The sequence below is a fragment of the Thamnophis sirtalis genome, unplaced genomic scaffold, assembly GCF_051295495.1.
Source record: "Thamnophis sirtalis isolate CommonGarterSnake01/CBP01778 unplaced genomic scaffold, rThaSir2_p1.2 scaffold_1, whole genome shotgun sequence".
Taxonomy (NCBI): domain Eukaryota; kingdom Metazoa; phylum Chordata; class Lepidosauria; order Squamata; family Natricidae; genus Thamnophis; species Thamnophis sirtalis.
In genome coordinates this window covers 77,629,806-77,646,066 of record NW_028261381.1, presented here as the reverse complement: position 1 = coordinate 77,646,066, position 16,261 = coordinate 77,629,806, and the positions used below count along the sequence as shown (strand labels likewise).

Genomic DNA, 16,261 nt, shown 5'->3' with positions numbered 1-16,261 from the left:
GCAATAGCAATAGCACTTAGACTTATATACCACTTCACAGTGCTTTACAGCCCTCTATAAGCAGTTTACAGAGTCAGCATATTGCCCAAAACAATTTTGGGTCTTCATTTTACCCACCTTGGAAGGATGGAAGGCTGAGTCAACCATGAGCTTGGCGAGATTCAATTTGTCAAATTACAGGCAGCCACCTTTCAGCAGAAGTAGCCTGCAGTACTGCACTCTAACCACTGCACCACATGTACTTGAGGAAGTACTAAGATGAAGAATAGAATGACTGTAACAACAATATAAATATGTCCCAGGCTCATATTTTCCTCTTTGGCCATACAGATACATTGTCTTCTCTCATTCTCAATCCTAAATGAGATAGCCTTAATTGTTGCGGTTGTAAAATTTAATATTTCTTTTGTATAAGAGCAGCCCAAGAGGAGTAAAATCTGGTAGATTTTGTCACCTTGAATGGAAGTCTGGTAGTGATTGGAAACAATGGAGCAATAGACAACAGAGGCAAAATATGGATCTGCAATAGGGATAGAAATACCATGCCAGTTTAATTTTCTGTTTAGCTCAAGGATAAATAGGATTGTAAATCCATAATGGAGAATGGCACAGTCATTTTGCTCAACTCTTTATGTCCCAATAAATGTATGAATCAGAGGTCCTGGTGCAGTTCCTAGAAGCTTCAGATAAATCATCAAAACTGGCAGCAGATTTGTTCTATCTGCAAGTAGGCCTTTGGGATACAGCAGGAAAGCAGGATCTGTGGTTATTACTAACTTCATCTGGAGTGTTTTCCCTTTTCCCTTTTTTACAGCTAGATAACAAACTCACTTGTACCGAGTAGACATGGAATCTAGGTCTGCCATTCAAATTATCTGAAGATGCTGCATCCAGTTTCTTAAAGGAGTTTGTTTTGTGATGAAGAAAGAATACCTGCCTAAAATTCTATGAAGGATGAAAGAAGTCAGAAATAGCAGAGTGCTCGCTTCGGCAGCACATATACTAAAATTGGAATGATACAGAGAAGATTAGCATGGCCCCTGGGCAAGGATGACACGCAAATTCGTGAAGCGTTCCATATTTTTACACAGGCCCAAAACCTGAGAGAAAATTTTTACAAGATGTTCTATAGATGGCATTTAGTTCCTAAAAAGTTGGCTTCTATGTATTCGAATTTACAACCCAAATGTTGGAGATGTGGTTCTCTCGATGCTACATATTTCCATATGTGGTGGACTTGCCAAAAGGTTAAGGCATTTTGGATAAAAATATGGTGGATTATGCAAAATATTCTTTAAAAAAGGATTAGGTTTACTCCTTTTTTAATTTTTGTTAGGTATAATTACTGACTGTACAGCGGTAGAGATTAACTTGATTTTGCACTTGATAACGGCAGCACGACTGTTGGTGGCGCAATACTGGAAGAAGGATGACTTGCCTACAATTCAAGAATGGACATTGAAAGTCACAAATTTAGCCGCGATGGCTAAAATATCTGCATATCTTAAGGACCACTCAAATGAGAGATATAAACAAGACTGGAAAAAATGGATTGATTATATACAAAATAAATACGGGACTAAGAAATTACAGATAGCCTATGCTTAAGATCAGGAATGATTTAAATTGTTTAAACTTAGTCTAGCAAGGAGGAGCTAAGTTCAATGTAAAGATGTTATTAATCTCTTATTCTTTTTTTCTCAATATATCTTAGACTGTGTTTGTTAAAAATCTATACCGTGTACGGTTTCTGGGAAGTCGGGGGGGTAGGTTGTGGGGGGTCGGGGGGTCGGGTGGGGGGGAGGGATATATATCAGGCTAGATAAGACGTGTTAGATTTCATGTAATTTGATTCCACATGTATACTGGTTTTTTTTTGTTTTTTTTACTTTTTCTTTAAAAATAGGATAGGCCAAGTATATTGACATGTAGCAGAAATACACCAAGGAGAGGAGGAGTGGGAAAGAAGAAAGATGGGCAGAGTGGGATGGGAGAGAGGGGGGGGAAGATGAGAAGGATGGGGGGGGGAGTGGATTATGGAGAGAGGAGGGGTAGAGGAGGAGGGGAAGTAGAGTAGAGGGGGATGATGGAGGGAAGATAGAAAGTTGGAGGGTGGTGGAAGAAAGAGGTGTGTGGAGAGTGGAAGAGCTATAATGGGTTTCTATTTTGGGGGCATTGTTGGCAAGAGGAACTGATGTAATTATTGTTTAATGCTGTATGGTGTTGGCTATGTATAGTATACATGTGAGTGCGTGTTATGAAAATGAAAATGGAAATAAAATATTCTCAAAAAAAAAAAAAAAAGAAATAGCAGAAAAATGATCTACGGAGGAGGGTCACTGTTCATAGACAATGCTGATTCTCCAAGTAGAACTTTGGCCATGAGGAAAAATATGCTTTTTGTGAGCTTTTGTCATTATTTTACACACGCCTTCTAATATTTACTGGTGAATTGACTTTGTGTTTTCTAAATACTATGAGTAAGATTATAATCTCGAGACTGCATAGCTTTAAATTATCTGATGATAACTGATTTGGATCCCCCAAAGTCAGGGGTGGGCTGCTCCAGATTTGTCCGGGTGATCCTCTGTTGAAGATTCTGCGTGGTTTGGCGAATCCTCAAATCCCACTCCTGGCTGGCCCCTCCCACCCTGCCCCTCCATATGGCCTGTTTTGGATGCCAGGTAAGTGCAGGGCTCAAGGAGGGTGAAAAATGGGCCTCCTGGAGACTCTGGAAAGTCAGAAATGGGCCTGTTTCCAGTCTCCAGGGAGCCTCCGGAGCCCGGGGGAGGTCATTTTCGCCCTCCTGGAGGCTCAAAAAAAGCCTCCAGAGCCCAGGATGGGTGGAAACAGGCCCCCAGCCATAGTGCAGGAGGCTGACCAGGCGACACCCACCATGGCCACACCCACCCAGCAACCCAATGCTAAACTTTTTGAAGCCCACCCCTGCCCAAAACCTAACCATATAACATATACCAGAGTGTATTAAGTATTCCGTTGTATCCTGCTCTCTTTTAATTTGGACTTTGAATGTTAAAAAGTAATAAAATGTGGCCTTTTTCAGGAATTTTACTGTGACATATTCTTTAAAGCCAGGCAATTATATTGCAAAGAATGTATGTCACTAATAGCATCTCCATTCACTTCTATTCGCTTATACAATGCCAGAAACATGATGGGAATAAGGTCATTACAAGGACATCTGGGAAAGAATCAAACCTGAAACTCCATAAGGCTGTATGGGTGGGATCTGATATTATCATATCTGTGTGGGAGGTTTTGTTTTTGTTTTCTCCAGAAGACAAGGTGTGGATTCAGTCTCATGCCAGCTCAGATGCCCGTAAAGGGGCATATGTCCAGACTTGCTTCTGATGAATGCAATTGTAAGGAAAAAATAATGCTAATTACCAAATCATCATGCTATAAAGGGGAAAACAGCTTTTCTGCATCTGGAATATAAACTTCACCCTAACAACACATAGCTCACAGGTCGTAGTTTGATTGTTGCCTTCTTCCTCACAACTTTCCTCCTCATCTATATACATATATGCATGTTTATAAACATAGCAATAGCAATAGCAGTAGACTTATATACCGCTTCTTAGGCCTTCAGGCCTCTCTAAGCGGTTTACAGAGAGTCAGCATATTGCCCCCAACAATCTGGGTCCTCATTTTACCCACCTCGGAAGGATGGAAGGCTGAGTCAACCCTGAGCCGGTGAGATTTGAACCGCTGACCTGCTGATCTAGCAGTAGCCTGCAGTGCTGCATTTAACCACTGCGCCACCTTGGCTCAAACATACATTGTCCCTGGGATTTTTTTTTCCTCATCAGAGACATGTAAATGAGAAAGAGAAAAATAAAAATGAGTTTAAAAAGCAAAGGATGAAGGAAGTCAGAAAAAGCCTCTGAGGAAGATAGGAAGCTGTCAAAGATAGTCAGTGCTTGGGCAGGGAAGGTATTCTCAATTGCCATGGAAGCAGTTTTCTTTCGCTTAAACTAAAAGTAGAAGCCCTGTTGGCTGTTTATATTTAACCAACCGGTTGATCTCAAGGCTAAGTCAGATTGGACTTGGTTACCTTTTAGATGGGAGAATAATAGGAAATCCTAGCAGTGTAGGCTAACTTGAAATTTGGAATAACACTTTGGCTGAGGCAATAGCAAACCACTTCCAAAAAATTTCCAAACAAGCTACAGAGATATATCTATTAATCAGTGAGAGTCAGACTCAACTTCAGGGGGATTTCACTTTAAGAGAAGTCTACTATTTTAGGGGGTGACTGTGCCATACAGTATTCCTTCCCTATAGTAAGTATGATCTATCTGAATAAGTAGCCTTACTTCCACCTGTTTCCTGATTCCACATGGCCAACACATTTGTCTTGTTATTTTTGATGTAGATGTTTCTCATCCAGATGTTGGCTGGTGTGTATGTGGAAAAGGGAATCTAACTGTGTGTTGCATTTCACATGCTGCTGGAAGTTATTTTAAGTCCCATATTTGAGAGGAAGTTCAAAATGAAAGCAGTTGTAGGAGGGGAAATTGAAATTTACCTGTAATTGAATCAGACTCCCATATCCTTACTCTGGAAATAATAAAAAGGCATAGAATTAGTCACATGATACAAGTGTGACTTAATGGACAGTTTGAATTAGTGAGTCACCATTTAAAACTGCCTCTTTTTTTGGGGGGGGTTTTTTGGAAAGGGAGTTCATGGCAAGCAGTGGTGGAATATGACGGGGTGTAATGGTGCTTGCTGGGAGCACCAGGTACTGTTCTGGTACAGTGCTCCAGAGGGCCCACCCACCCACCCTCCTTACCTGTATTTGAGCTGATCGGGGCTTTTGCACAAGCACACGGAGCGTATGGCCCCTGCATGATGCTCTGCCAAGCAGCTGGAGCGTCGTGGGTGGTAAGAACTCATGCATGTGCTGCACATGTGCTGTGCACATGCACGTGGTGGATGCCCAGCCCGTTTCACCATACCAGTTGCACCAGGATCCGGAACCCACCACCAATGGCAAGTTATTGTATATGGATGTGCAGGAATCTGATTTGAAGGGCAGAATATGATTGATATCACAAGTTGGCATGTATATAGCACCTGTTAGATATTTCTTTTTCTATCAGCTATGTGATATCAGCTTTTTTAGCCAGGAAAAGATGCGACTGCTTTAAGAAAATTCTTTTTTTAAAAAAGTTTGCTTATTTATTTATTTATTTATTTATTTATTTATTTATTTATTTATTTATTTATTTATTTATTTTTAAATACAGGTTTACACATATTATAGAAACAAAGTGTTGTCTGGATCTTCCCTTTTATGTCCTCTCATTTACATAATCCATTTTACCTCATAACTTGGTTTTCAATGTCAGCCAAATTATTTTCTTCCATTATTTTCCATTTTTATACTCATAAACAATACCTTCAATTGCCCCTTCAAAAATTGCACCAAATTATCATTTCATATTTCTCTATTGGTCTATTTTACTATAAACAATATATATCCTGTAGTTACATTTTGTGACATAGAGAGCATTTCTTTCATTTTTTTCTGCAATTAACAATGTATTATACTTTCTTTATTTCTCAAGTAGTTGCGTAACAAACCAACCATATTCCAATTCCCTTTAATCTACTAATACAAATCTTCCCCCACTTCTTCCTCCTTTATCCATTTTCTCTTGGGCTCTCACGAATTCCACTTTTAATCATTTCTTTTTCTTCTTCCCCTTTCTCCTAACTTCTTTTTTCCCCTTCCCTGTTTTTATGGTTGTAGTATCTTTTCTTCAGAGTATTCATTTTTATTATTCTGGTATCTTCCCCCCGGGGTTTCCCCTGTTCTCCTCCCCTTCTTACTATCGTGGTTTCTTTTGGGGGGAATCTCCCCCTTTGTCTGCTTTTTCTTTGTAACTCTAAATCCTGGAAAAATCATCTGTGCTTTAAGCCAATTCTGAGTATGTTGTGTTCATGCCTTGTGTGTGCCAAAGCACATTTTGCCATTTGCCAGATTTCTGCATACCGTAGATCTGGACTGTTGTCTTAGATCTGAGGAAACATGGCCTTTTTCTTGTATAGCCTCCCTGGAAAATCATAGGTTTGCTTTAGTCAAGCAAATTTTAAGTCATTACCCAAGGACACATTTAAAAAATATTGACTTATATATCAATCCTGCTCCTTTATATTTTGTCTCTTGCATGCAATAAAAATATTCAAATGATAGGTTGTTCCCTGATCATATATATATGGGGCTTTTTAAAAAAAAATATTGGCCACAGGTTTCTTCTCAGACAATGCTACACAAAATGTGCTACACTTTTTTTGTGGCACAAGAAAATGCCTTTAAATAATGTTGTATTCTTCAGCTTTCTACCTGTTTCTGTGGCAGTACAATAAATGAGCCACCACCCATTTCTCTGCCTTTGCCCTGAAGTACAACAAACCAATCCTTTTCGTTTCAGGCTAAACTTATCCCCATCTCTTGATCTAGCATATCTTTGTGTGAGGCCAGTCTCTTCAGGCAAAATCTCTGTGAAGCTATATTTAGAGGTAGTCCCCAGATTTGTTTCCTGATTATGTGTTGCTACAGTTCACCATACCAAACTTGACCTAGGAATGTCCTCGGTTCATTCTGTGAGCACTTGAGCATGATCTAGCAAAATTGCTAAGTATGATTGAGAGTTCAAATGCTTTACTGCTGAAGGCAATGGGATATTCTGTTATTTAAGGGAGTGTTGTGTAATTAATTGCTGCCTTGAATTGGAATATTTCAAAATCTTTAAAGTCAGAAGTTGAAAGTTCACAAAAATAACTTAAAAGTTATTTGGTTCCTCTTATAACTAAAAGGCATAATGGGAAGCTGGAAAACATAAAAGGAAGTGATGATAGTGATGGGGTCATCCCTCAGACAAAACATATGGAGATTTATTGTCTAGGTAGGTGGAAGTACTTAGCCAGCCTTGGTTAATTTTAAAAAGCTAAGCAGGGTTGAATCTGGTTAATATTTGGATAGAAACCATCAGAAAAGGGATATTAGTTCTGACCAGGAACTGGGGCAGAATAAAAGTTGAAAAGCAGTATCAGTACAAGACATCACTGGAGAAGAGCCTAATGCTAGGAAAGATTGAAGGCAGAAGAAGAAGGGGACGACAGAAAGTGAGGTGGCTGGGTGGAGTCACTGAAGCAGTAGGCATGAGCTTAAATGGACTCCAGAGGATGGTAGAGGACAGGAAGGCCTGGATGAATGTGGTCCATGGAGTCGCAATGAGTTGGGCATGGCTTCGCAACTAACGACAAGATATCAAGACTACTTTTCCTGTGAACAGCCTGCCCCCATTTCCTTCTACATTCCCCTCTGGAACATTACAGGAATAGAATTTTCAGAGGTAGCACTGTGGCAGGTTTGTAGCTACCAGAAAGGATAGATATAGTTGAACAGTACTTATGTTTAACCCGTCTTGTTATAAATACATTGCTTTAGTCCTTGAGAGGTTAGCTGATAACATTAAACTCTGTCAGAGGAGGCTATGCAGATGCTAAATAATGTGGTTAGTTGGTTTGTTAGCTCAGGGGTCCCCAACCTACCAGGCTATGGCCCACAGTGTGCAAAAGGAGCTGTCTGCATGCATTTGTGTTTGCCCATCGCTCATGCAGAACCATCCCCTCTTTTACACATACCACTGCCGGTCTGCAAAGCCAAAAAGGTAGAGGAACTCTGTAGGTTTTTAAAGATTTTTTATTATGTTTATATAGGGTAAGGTTTTTAAAAAATGACACCAGGAAACATAATGCAAATAAAGCAATAGGGCTTAGACTTATATACCACTTCACGGTGCTTTTACAGCCCCCTCTAAGAAGTTTGCAGAGTCAGCCTATTGCCCCCAACGATCTGATTCCTCATTTTATTGACCTCGGAAGGATGAAAGCCTGAGTCAACCTTGAGCTGGTGAGATTTGAACTGCTGAACTGCAGCTAGCAGTCAGCTGAAGTAGCCTGCAGTGCTGCACTCTAACCACTGCGCCATCTCGGCTCTTATATAAGAGCCAATAAAAATGCAAACAGTTATCACTGTGGTTGGCAGAGGTGTTCTCTAGAGCACCGGAGCCATGGTGGCGCAGTGGCTGGAATGCAGTACTGAAGGCTATTTCTGCTGACTATTGGCTGCCTGCAATTTGGCAGTTTGAATCTCACCAAGCTCAAGACTGACTCAGCCTTCCATCCTTCTGAGAAGGGTAAAATGAGGACCCAGATTTTGGGGGGCAATATGCTGACTCTGTAAATTGCTTAGAGAGGGCTGGAAAGCCCTGTGAAGCAGTATATAAGTCTAGGTGCTATTGCTATTGCTAATAACTGCACAGGTAAGGGCAGGAACTGATATAGTGGGAGATGATAAGGGATGTGGACTGGTGGGGGAAGGGAGGCAGATAGCAGAGAATAGGAAAAACCTGTTTTCCTTCTCCACATTCCTATAATAGCACCAGAAACTGTTATCCTGCCCTTGTTTTGAAAGCATGGCAAAAGAGGCCCTGTGGGGTCAGCAACTTTCCATTTTCTTTTGGCCTTAAGGTTGGTCTTCCTATCTGTCATTGCTGATGAGTTGGAGAACAGCCCTAAGTAAAGCCTTTCTATGATTGCCATCAGCCTAAATTTAGTTAGCAGGACCAGTTCGAAGGAAAATTCCCTGAAGATTATTGAACAAAGGCTGCTATGGGGAAGAGGCTGTTCTCTCTTTGTTATTGGCCTGTTTTGAAGATGTAAGTTTTAAAATGTCAAAGCATCCTGTAGTCATCAGGCATCTGTTCCAATAAGAATAAAGCATTGCTATGACTGAGGTCTTGTTCCAAAAACAATAGATGGACCTCTGAATAAAAATAGGTTGCGGCCGACTCAGGAAGAGCAAGTTCAGGGGAATAGTTGCACCTTTCCTTGGGCCCCATAATGATGTGGTGCTCCCTGAAGGAGGGAGCTGCATCTTTCGATTAGCTTTGCAAAGGGTGAAAGACCCTCAAGCTCATTTTGGGTGACACAATGATATTTCTTCTTTTTTTTCAAGTGTCATTTCAAAGCACAGTCGGAGAAGTTGCCCTTCGCAACCTCCCCTTCTGGTATTTAAGAGGACACGAATCATAGACATGGCTTTCAGCCCCTGCAGAAACTTTCAAATACAGATGACATTCAGAGTAAGATCATGGAGGATAAGCGGAATGTTAATCCTCTTTCTCTTTCATCCTCATACACTACTTGATGTTACACCATGTTGTAACCACGCTGTATACATACATACATACTGCATTTGTGCTGATAAATAAATAAAGGGAGACTGGTATATATCTATTTCAAGCTATGTAGCTCTCATCAGCTAGTCATACCCTTACTGGGATTTGAAACTGGGTTGTTTTTACATGTTAGGCAGTTGTATTAGCCTCTAAGCCACAAGCTCTCTTCCCTTAGCAGCTGAGCCAAAGAAATGATTAAGTGTTATATCAAAGCACCTGGAATGCCCAAATATGGGAGGGAGCATGCTGCTGATGAGAGCTAAATAGCTTGAAATAGATCTATACTAGTCTCCTTTTATTTATTTATCAGCACAAATGCAACAAAAAATACAACACAAATGCTTTCTGCCTGGAAGACTCCTAGGGTGGAACTGAAAGGCAAAAGGGAAGCAGTATGCTCCATCCCATATTTGGGCATACCAGGTGCTTTGACATAACACACACACACACACACACACACACACATACGTCTGTCTGTCTGTGTATGTATATATGTGTATGTGTATGTGTATATATGCTATCTATCTATCTATCTATCTATCTATCTATCTATCTATCTATCTATCTATCTATCTATCTATCTATCTATCTATGACAGGTGGTATTCTGCAGATTCTGACCAGTTCTGGAGAGCCGGTAGTGGAAATTTTGAGTAGTTTGGGGAACTGGTAAATATTACCTCTGACTGGCCCCGTACCCATCTATTCTCTGCCTCCCGAGTCCTAGCTGTTCCCCATCCCCAGGGAATGGGGATTTTGCAATAACCTTCCCCTGGAGTGTGGAGGTAATGGAATTTTTGCAGTATCTTTCCCCTGCCATGCACACCAAGCCACGTCCACCAAACCACACCCACAGAACCAATAGTAAAAAAAATGAATATACATATTCCCTAACTTCTGCCTTCTGGGTAGGTTAGACTACAAGTCCCATAATGCTTCAGTCAGCATGAGAGATGGTCCACCATATTTGCACAGCACGAAAAGGAAGGAGAATATACCATAAGAAACAATCAAGGGCTGAAAGAGAAGACTTGGGGTTTAATTGATAAGTAATCCTGTGAGCTGAATTATGGTTTGATGATTGCTGTGGAATCCTACTGAACCAATGGTAGCGTTCCAAAATTGATACATAAGTTGATACATAAAGATTTACCATAAATTAATGTGTTTGTTAAAGTATTTATAAAAATGTGAAATATTATAAACAGATGGAAGACTGTTGTACCTTGATATTACAAATTTGAGACAGTTGTTTTGGTCAATATTGTGGAGAAATACAGCCACATATCCAATGCAAAGCATTAGGATCCACATCATCACACATAGTTTATCCAATTATGCCATCCTGCTGGTAGAAGCAAGATCACTCCTTCTGTTCTCTATTTGCTGGTTGCTAAGCAAATCCTGGGCTCATAGAGAGTCTGGAAGACAGACAATAGATCAAGGCCAATATGTTGTAGGATTGGTTGTGGCCTGTCATTTAAAGCAAGCTTGCCATTGATCCCTAAAGGTCACCAAGTTTACTATTTTCTCCCTCTCTTTCAGAGAAGGATGGGGAAGGGGGAGGAAGACAAAGCGGGGTCTGCAACAGAGAGCTCGCCTAAAGTCCTTCTTGACTCAAAGATGTACAAGAAGAAGAAGAAACAATTTTGAAGATTCTTCATCCATGAAGTATTCTCTTTCTTTTTCTTCTTCACTATTTCTACTTAGTGAAGAAATAGTCTGGACAGAGGCTAAGAAAGTCGGTCAGGGGAATGAGAGATGAGGGAGAGATTTAGAAATGGATAGAGAAGCAAAAAGAAACAAAACGTGAAACTTGTTGTGCTATAATGGATAGAATGGCAAAAGGATTCCACAGACATTCTGTAGTGCTGGATATCTTCAGTATTTCTATGTAGACATGAAATCTGAGATCAAAATTCAGGAATCCCAGGAATGGTTTCTACAAACATGGGATGAATTGCTATTTTTTAAAAAAAATTATATAGCTGTCCAGCTCACATGTGACTCGGAGCATTGCTTTTGGTTAAATAACAAAAAACAAACCATTAACCAATTAAAAAACGAACCGATTAAAATGCACTTGAAACAGTTTAAAAATATAAGAACAACAAAAAAGTGTGATACAATTATCTTCATATTTCTTATCTTTGCAAATACAACTATTTATCTTGTGTTTTGCACAAGATATGGGGAAAATGGGAAATGTTTTCTATGAAATGCAGAACTTTGATGCAGCTATGAAACTACTTATGAAATATAAGATTTTAAATATGAAAACAAACAAGGTCCCGAAATAATAATTACCTGTCATTAAGTTCTGGAGCACAAAATGAAAAGATGAGCAGGATATACTGAAACAGTCTAACAATCTCTAAATGGTAATCTATCAAGCTTACTCTGGTCGGAGAGTACTAGCCAGGTTTGTGTATGTGTGATATATTATAGCTCATAGAATTCAGTTCTTGCAAGAAATTGAGCTTTGGTAAGGCTTAAAAATAATAATTTTAGTACTAGAACAATGTAATTTAGAACAGCTTCATTTAATTTATATAACCCCAAATTTCATTTAGTGCAATGTTGTCTTTCCTTTCTCAAGAGCATTGGAATGCCAGTTGTGCTTCAGGATGTATTGGAATTTGTTCCTTACTAGGCTAGGTCTGCATGAATGCAAATATCCAATCCAATTGGGAATCCAAAGAATTCCATCCTAAAAACCTGTTCTCTCAAAATGCACCTGTTTGCAGGCATGTCAAACTGATCATATACATCTGCCCAGTTCCATGATTTGGCTTTCCCTGTCTAACCCAGGCACCAACAAATGCATTGTAAAGCTATTAGTGAACAGAACAGATGTGTATTTTGAATGTGATATGACCTGGGAAATGAGATGCAAGAACTCACAAAAGAGAAAGCTGATTTTAGGCCATTTTCTTCACAGTGAAATGGTGTGTGATAAACTTCCATCCAAAACTGCAATGGATCGATAAACATCTGAGAATTCATTAAGGAAGACAATAGTAGAAAAATGTTGAAAATTTGGAGTGAAAAGTATAGAAGAACAAGCTTTTAAATAACCTTAAATTTTATATGGCTGAAGACTGAATTGAATAGGAAGTTTTAAGTGGGAAACATTTAAAATCCAATCTGGGCAATCTGGAGGCAATATTTTTTGGGTGGGGTGGGATGGAGGAGGATGTATTAGTTTAATTTTTTTATTAAACCTATATGTCACTTGATTCCCAGTGAGTCTCAGCAGTTTAGAAATGATTTAAAATATGAAAAATGTAACAATAAAAACAAGAAACAAAAAAAGGTACTGATGACAGAATCAGTGGAAAGCAAAGTGAACAACCTACAGTAGGTTAAAAGAAGGTCTGGATAACCCCACCCTTCAAAACACTAGCAGGCTTGGGGTTGTTTTGATCTCGGCGGCTCCACATTCCATTGGGGAAGGGGCTGTGACAGGGAAGGTCTGTTTCTGATGCCCTGATAGGTGACATTGCTTAATTGAAGGAACCTGGAGCATTCCAACTCTGCTAGTTCTAACCAGCCAGGCAGATGCTATGGGACACAGGCAGCTCCTCAAATAACCAGGCCCTGTGCTATGCAGGAGATACCAATCAATATCTTCAATTGCAGTCTTATGTAAAAGTGAATTGCAGTATCTTGAGGAGACCAGAGCACGAACGGCTTTCTTAAGGATCCATCAATCTAGGAAAGGTGCAACTAGTGGCCGAGATGGAACTCTGCACTATATACAGTATATATAGTTTTTACATTTAAAACAGTGCAGCACCGTGAAGTCGAAGTGACCGTACAATTACATTATACACAAATAATCTCATCCAATAACTGTTAGCCTACTTAATAAATTATCTATCCTTCTATCCAATCACATTATTTACAGTTTGTTCCAGTCTTGTCACCTTGTCTTATACCAATAATAGAATCTGTTCCAGACTTCAAAATATTCTGATTCCCCTTTATTTTTTTAGTTCAAGGGCCTACCTGCTTCCGCACAGGCCAAATTTTTTCTAAGTATATATAGCCTGCGTTAGATTTTTTGTGAGAGCAAGCTGGGTTGGGGGGGGTGCTCTTTGGGAAGTTCTGTCTTTTTATTTTTGCTGAACAAATATGGAGAGCAGGGGCACTATGCCTATTTTGTTTTAGATTCATTTTCCATTGAAAAAGGAGCAAATAATCTTCCTAATTTTAACTAAGCTACTGCTGCATTTTGGCACTTTGCTTTTGGAGAATGAGAATTAATGCCTAATTTATCTGCTTAAAGAAAAAGCTTTACAAAAACATACTATTGTTATAATACTGAGTTTCAGAAAGCCTTGCTGATCAACTGCGTAACTTCTTCTCCTATCTCTGCTTCAAGGAATAGAAACTGTGAGCTCTAAATGTGTTGCTCCCACAATTGATTTCCTTTCTAGGTGAATGGGCCTTCCTCCAGGCTGCTCACTTGTACACACTTGCCACATCTCATAAACATAATGTCATAATGTATGGATCTGACAATTGTACTTTTGCAATGGTATTTTGCTTAGGTTGAGAATATCAATTTGCATGATTTATGTAATATATGCATCTTTGTATACATCCATATGTATATTTAAATACACACTCATACATATAAAATTAGTGTGTGTATGTGTATGTGTGTATATATATATATAGGTATAAGTATATATATATATATATATTTGTAGATTTTCATGGGTGTAGGTATGCTGGTCTTGTTGTATTTGGGTATTTTCCCATATAAGATTGAGATTTTCTTGGCAACGTTTCAACGAGGTCTCACTCACCATCTTCAGGCTGGTATTTTGGGCTTAAAGCGTGATCGGAGCTGTCGTCCCTCTACAAACCTTGGGTGGGGGGAGTGCTGGCCCCGTTTCGGCAAGTGGATTGATTGGATGTGTAGCTGTACCATGATTGGTGCTGATTGGTGCTGGCTATGGATCCATTGTTGTTTTGTGTTGTAACGGCCTGGGTGGTGGGTGGGGCTTGTTTGTTGACTAGGGCTGGTTTCCAGATGTCTGGTAGGCAGGAGGTATCATCACGTTTATTCATGTTGTGGGGGTGTTTCTCTATTTCGATAGCTTCCATAATTATTCTCTTGCTGAAGTGTTCAGTTTTGGGGATTAACCTGGTTCCTTCAAAATTAATTTCATGTCCTGTAGCTTTAAGGTGCTGGAAAAGGGAGGAAGTTTTTTCTTACTGCGTTCTTGTGTTCTGCGATGTGTGCATTTATTCTCCTGTTCGTTTGTCCTATGTATGTTGCAGGGCCGTTTTTGCATGGTATTTCGTAGGCTCTTTGGTTTTCTAGCTGGATTTTGTCTTTGGGGCTTCTTAAGATGTTGGCTATTTTTTGGTCAATGTTGAAGGCTGTCTTGATATTGTGTTTGAGGAGAATTTTGCTGATTTTATCTGTGGTGCCTTTGATGTAAGAGAGGAGGGCGATGCCGTTGTCCTGTTCTGTGCCTCGGTTCTTGGGGAGAGTTTCCCTTTGGATTAGGTTGGTAATTATTTTTCTTTGGAATATGTATTCTTTGGAATATGTATGTATGTATGTATGTATGTATGTATGTGTGTGTGTGTATATCTATCTATCTATATCTATATCTATATCTATATCTATATCTATATCTATATCTATATCTATATCTATATCTATATCTATATCTATATCTATATCTATATCTATATCTATATCTATATCTATATCTATATCTATATCTATATCTATATCTATATCTATATCTATATCTATCTATATCTATCTATATCTATCTATATCTATCTATATCTATCTATCTATCTATCTATCTATCTATCTATCTATCTATCTATCTATCTATCTATCTAACATGCACTCACAAAGAATGAAATGGAATGGATTGGAAAAAATGGAACAGAACAGAATATAATTCTTTATAGCCAAATGTGATTGGACACACAAGGAATTTGTCTCTAGTGCATAAGCTCACAGTGTACATATAAACAGAAAATAACAGGTCATAAGTCATAATCGTAGTTACAATTATTAACTATAAGTTAGAAACAACAATTGACAAATAATAAAAAACCAATAGGGGAAAATAATAGGAAAGATGAGAAATGACACAGTGCTGTGGGAATTAAGTGTTCAGCAGAGTGATGCAGATGTGGTATACAGCCGGTTCTGCCGGTACAGGTGAACCAGTAGTGGCGGCTGTGGGAGGCTCCACCCACCTGACCTGACATAATGTGCGACCTTCTGACCATGTGCAGAAGGAGGTGCGCATGTGCAGAAGGCGGCGTGTGTGCTCACATTTGTCAACTGGTAGGGAAGGTAAGTGAATCTCACTGCTGGATTGATGGCATGGGGGAAAATTATGTCTGGTTATTTGGGCATGCAATTCTCTATAGCGGAGTCTATATATACAAATGATGTTGAACCAATGAGCAGTCTGGAGTTTGCTGAACATATTTTCTTTGAGAAAGCCAGACCGAAGAATTAATCTGAAAAGGATAAAGTCTCCTCTGAGTTCAACTCAGAGTAGACATTGGCAGTGAAACTACAAATGAACCCATAGGTTTAAAGCCTGTCTAGCAATCTTAGGAGCAGGGGAAAGCCTGAAATTGTGACTCTAGAACAGTTTTCTGGAACTTTGCAGAAGAGAGCAAAGTTGTAAGAGAAACTACAGAGTTTTTTTTCCCTTCTAAAATAATCTTTTTATTCAGCAGCCAGGACCCTATCTTGCTTTGCAGGCAGTCCTCTGCCATGGCTCCTTAAGACTCCGGCTATAGAATTTGTTCATAGCAGTTGAATTCTTTGTTTGGATGAGAGTTATGGTCTCACACATGAAAGAAAGAGATGTATTTGAGAGGTTGGGGGTTGGGGGGAGGAGACTCAGAATGGGTGTGCATCATTGTGAGCACAGGAGCAGCTGGATGTGGCAGGCGTGAAATTAGAGCAAGGACTTTATCATT

General features: G+C 39.4%; 1 non-coding gene across 1 annotated transcript; it reads left to right on the top strand.

The window, feature by feature from the left end:
- The first annotated feature begins 978 nt into the window (after positions 1-978).
- On the top strand, positions 979-1,085 carry LOC148049574 (U6 spliceosomal RNA). The gene has a single exon (XR_015695303.1). It is a non-coding gene; the product is annotated as a U6 spliceosomal RNA (small nuclear RNA).
- Positions 1,086-16,261: the final 15,176 nt, after the last annotated feature.